This window comes from Euprymna scolopes, chromosome 33 (genome assembly GCF_053919585.1).
Source record: "Euprymna scolopes isolate OS-2025 chromosome 33, ASM5391958v1, whole genome shotgun sequence".
In the NCBI taxonomy this organism is placed as follows: Eukaryota; Metazoa; Mollusca; class Cephalopoda; order Sepiida; family Sepiolidae; genus Euprymna; species Euprymna scolopes.
The window spans coordinates 18,113,100-18,118,555 of NC_136514.1; positions in this window are offsets into that span (position 1 = coordinate 18,113,100).

The window sequence follows — 5,456 nt, forward strand, 5'->3', positions numbered from 1 at the left end:
TTTTGGTATATATATATTTATATCTATATTTATTTTTAAATATATATTACCACTTATCAAGGCCCATAGGCCACACGAGGATGAGAGTTTAAAAGTGCACAGTAGTCAAATTCGGCAAAGATGATGGAACCGCTTTAAGAGGAGGATGAATTATTCAGTGACTCCAACCTATTTTGTTATATATATGTATGTATATATTTTTGTAAAAAATATATATTACTACTTATCAAGGCCCATAGGACACTCGAGGATTAGAGTTGAAAAGTGCACAGTAGTCAAATTCGGGAAAGAGGATGGAACCGCTTTCACGGGAGGATGAGTTATTCAGCGACTCCAACCTGTTTTTTTATATATATATTTATATCTATATTTATTAAAAAATATATATTACCACTTATCAAGGACAATAGGCCACTCGAGGATGAGAGTTGAATAGTGCACTGTATAAAAAATACGGTAAAGAGGATGGAACCGCTTTAACGGGAGGATGAGTTATTCAGCAACTCCAACCTATTTTGTTATATATATATATATATATACTTTTATTAAAAAATATATATTACCACTTATCAAGGACAATAGGCCACTCGAGGATGAGAGTTGAAAAGTGCATAGTAGTAAAATTCGGGAAAGAGGATGGAACCGCTTTAACGGGAGGATGAGTTATTCAGCGACTCCAACCTATTTTTTATATATATATATATATATATATATATATATATATATTTATAACAAAAATATATTACCACTTATCAAGGCCCATAGGCTACTCGAGGATAAGAGTTGAAAAGTGCACATTAGTCAAATTCGGGAAAGAGGATGGAACCGCTTTAACGGGAGGATGAGTGATTCAGCGACTCCAACCTATTTTGTTATATATATATATATATATATATATATATATATATTTTGTACAAACTATATATTACCACTTATCAAGGCCCATAGGCCACACGAGGATGAGAGTTTAAAAGTGCACAGTAGTCAAATTTGGGAAAGAGGATTTAATCGCTTTAATAGAAGGATGAATTATTCAGCGACTCACACCTGTTTTGGTATATATATATATATATTTATAAAAAAATATGTATTACCACTTATCAAGGCCCATAGGCCACTCGAGGATGAGAGTTAAAAAGTCCACAGTAGTCAAATTTGGGAAAGAGGATGGAACCGCTTTAACAGGAGGATGAGTTATTCAGCAACTCCAACCTATTTTGTTATATATATATATATATATATATATATATATTTTTCATAAAATATGTATTACCACTTATCAAGGCCCATAGTCCACTCGAGGACGAGAGTTGAAAAGTGCACAGTAGTCAAATTGGGGAAAGAGGATGGAACCGCTTTAACGGGAGGATGAGTTATTCAGCGACTCCAACCTTTTTTTTTATTTTGTAAAAAATATATATGACCACTTATCAAGGCCCAGAGGCCACTCGAGGATAAGAGTTGAAAAGTGCACAGTAGTCAAATTTGGGAAATTTGTTATATATCTATTTTTTTGTTACTTAGGCATTTCCACTTATCAAGGCCCAGATACATATCGAGGATAAGAGTTAAATGTGCACAGTAGTCAATTGGACAATAAGGCCCAGAGGCCACCCGAGGATAAGGGTTGAAAATGGCAGTAGTTAATTGGACAACATAGTAATCGTTAGTAATGGAAAGTCGGGAAATTTGTTATATATATATTTATATTTTGTTTAGATAGGCATTACAACTTATCAAGGCCCAGAGGCCACTAGAGGATAAGTGTTGAAAAGTGCAGTAGTCAATTGGACAAAATATAGTAATTGTTAGTAATGGAAATTCAGTAAATTTGTTATATATATATTAATATTTTGTTAAATACGCATTACCACTTATCAAAGCCCACAGGCCACTCGAGGATAAGGATTGAAAAGTGCACCGTAGTAGTCGGTTGTAATGGAAATGCGGGATATTTGTAATATACCTATTTTTTGTTACTTAGGCACAACCACTTATTAAGGCCCAGAGGCCACTCGATGGTATTACCACTTATCAAGGCCCAGAGGCCACTCGAGGATAAGCGTTTAAAAGTGCAGTAGTCAATTGGACAATATAGTAATCGTTAGTAATGGAAATTCAGTAAATTTGTTATATATATGTATATTTTGTTACATACGCATTACCATTTATCAAGGCCCAGAGGCCACTTGAGGATAAGGATTGAAAAGTGCACAGTAGTCAATTGGACAATATAGTAATCGTTAGTAATGGAAATTCAGTAAATTTGTTATATACCTATTTTTTGTTACTTGGTCATTTCCACTTATCAAGGCCCAGAGGCCACTCGAGCATAAGAGTTAAAAAGTCCACAGTAGTCAATTGGACAATAAGGCCCAGAGGCCACCCGAGGATAAGGGTTAAAAAGTGCAGTAGTCCATTGGTCAATATAGTAATCGTTAGTAATTACTACTTCTCAAGGCCCAGAGGCCACTCGAGGATAAGGGTTGAAAAGCGCAGTAGTCAATTGGACAATACAGTAATCGTTAGTAATGGAAATTCAGTAAATTTGTTATATATATATATATTTATATTTTGCTAAATACGCATTACTACTTATCAAGGCCCAGACGCCACTCGAGGATAAGGGTTGAAAATATTCAACAAATTTTTTATCTACAGATTAGAAAATTTGTATATAGGGTATTCAGACATATGGAATATATCTAGCATAATCTATCTATTATATCTATAAAAGTCAGAATGTTTGTGTGTGTGGGTGTGTGTGAGGTAGAGAGAGAGAGAGAGAACAATTCTTAACCTATATATTCAACAAATTTTTTATCTACAGATTTTAAATTTGTTATAAAGGGTATTCATACATACGGAAATATATCTAGCATAATCTATCTATTATAACTACAAAAGTGAAAATGTGTGTGTCTGTGAGAGAGAGAGCAATTCTCAACCTATATACTCAACAAATTTTTTATCTACAGATTAGATAATTTGTATATAGGGTATTCAGACATATGGAAATATATCTAGCATAATCTATCTATTATATCTATAAAAGTGAGAATGTTTGCGTGTGTGTGTGTGTGAGGTAGCAAGAGAGAGAGAGACAGAGCGAGAGAACAATTCTCAACCTATATATTCAACAAATTTTTTATCTACAGATTTGAAAATTGGTATATAGGGTATTCAGACATATGGAAATATATCTAGCATAATCTATCTATTATGTCTATAAAAGTGAGAATATGTCTGTGTGTGAGAGAGAGAGAGTAAGAACAATTCTCACCCTTTATATTCAACAAATTTTTATCTACAGATTAGAAAATTTTTATATAGTGTATTCAGACATATGGAAATATATCTAGCATAATCTATCTATTATATCTATAAAAGTGAGCATGCGTGAGAGGAGAGAGAGAGAGAGAGAACAATTCTCAACCTATATACTCAACAAATTTTTTATCTACAGATTTGAAAATTTGTATATAGATTATTCAGACACATGGAAATATATCTAGCATAATTTATCTATTATATCTATAAAAGTGAGAATGTGTGGGTGTGTGAGAGAGAGAATGAGAGAGAACAATTCTCAGCTTATATATGCAACAAATTGTTTATCTACAGATCCGAAATATCACATTTGTATAGAAGTAGAAATCTGGATACCTATTCTGATACCTAATAAAAGAAAGGACACTCTTTGGGGCGGATTTTGATGATAACAAGTCACTAATAAGAAATTATAATAAACATTGAAATAATTTAAGAATTTTATCAAAATAAAATTGCATGGTAATCACCCAATTTCTGCCACAAAATTTTGATTGGCAAAACTCATAAACAGAAAATATATATTTTCTAATTTCATCTTTTTTTTTATATAATCTGATTTGATGTTTTCCTTAATATTCAAATCACTATATTTTGCTGCTTAATATCAAATACAGCATGGGGTGGGAAGGGGGGGAAGAAGCAGAGCGCACAGTTTCGTGTGAGAGAGAGAGAACAATTCTCAACCTATATACTCAACAAATTTTTTATCTACAGATTTGAAAGTTTGTATATAGGGTATTCAGACATATGGAAATATATCTAGCATAATCTATCTATTATATCTATAAAAGTGAAAATGTGTGTGTGTGTGAGGTAGCCAGAGAGAGAGAGAGAGAGAGAGAGAGAGAGAGAGACAACAATTCTCAACCTATATATTCAATACATTTTTTATCTACAGATTTGAAAATTTGTATATAGGGTATTCAGACATATGGAAATATATCTAGCATAATCTATCTATTATATCTATAAAAGTGAAAATGTGTGTGTGTGTGTGTGTGTGTGTGTGTGTGCGTAAGAGAGAGAGAGAACAATTCTCAACCTATATACTCAACGTATTTATATCTACGGATTTTAAACTTTGTATATAGGGTATTCAGACATATAGAAATATATCTAGCATAATCTATACATTATATCTATAAAAGTGAGAATGTGAGTGTGTGAGAGAGAGAGAACAATTCTCCACCTATATATTCAACAAATTTTTTACCTACAGATTTGAAAATTTGTATATTGGGTATTCAGACATATGGAAATATATCTAGCATAATCGATCTATTATATCTATAAAAGTCAGAATGTTTGCGTGTGGTTGTGTGTGTAAGGTTGCGAGAGAGAGAGAGAACAATTCTCAACCTATCTATTCAATAAATTTGTTATCTACAGATTTGACCATTTGTATATAGGGTATTCAGACATATGGAAATATATCCAGCATAATCTATCTATTATATCCATAAAAGTGAGAATGTGTGCGTGAGAGATAGAGAGAGAGAGAGAGAGAGTAAGTACAATTCTCACCCTATATATTCAACAAATTTTTTATCTACCGATTAGAAAATTTGTATATAGGGTATTCAGACATATGGAAATATATCTAGCATAATCTATCTATTATATCTAGAAAAGTGAGAATGTGTGTGAAAGAGAGAGAGAGAAGAGAGAGAGAACAATTCTCAACCTATATATTCAACTAATTTTTATGTACAGATCTGAAAATTTGTATACAGGGTATTCAGACATATGGAAATATATCCAGCATAATCTATTATATCTATAAAAGGTAGAATGTGTGTGTGTGTGTGTGAGTGAGTGAGTGAGTGAGTGAGTGAGAGAGAGAGAGAGAGAGAACAATTCTCAACCTATATACTCAGCAAATTTTATATCTACAGATTTGATAATTTGTATATAGGGTATTCAGACATTTGGAAATATATCTAGCATAATCTATTATATCTATAAAAGTGAGAATGTGTGTGTGAGAGAGAGAGAAAGAACAATTCTCAACCTATATACTCAACAAATTTTTTATCTACAGATTTAAAAATTTGTATATAGGGTATTCAGACATATAGAAATATATCTAGCATAACCTATCTATTATATCTATAAAATGACCA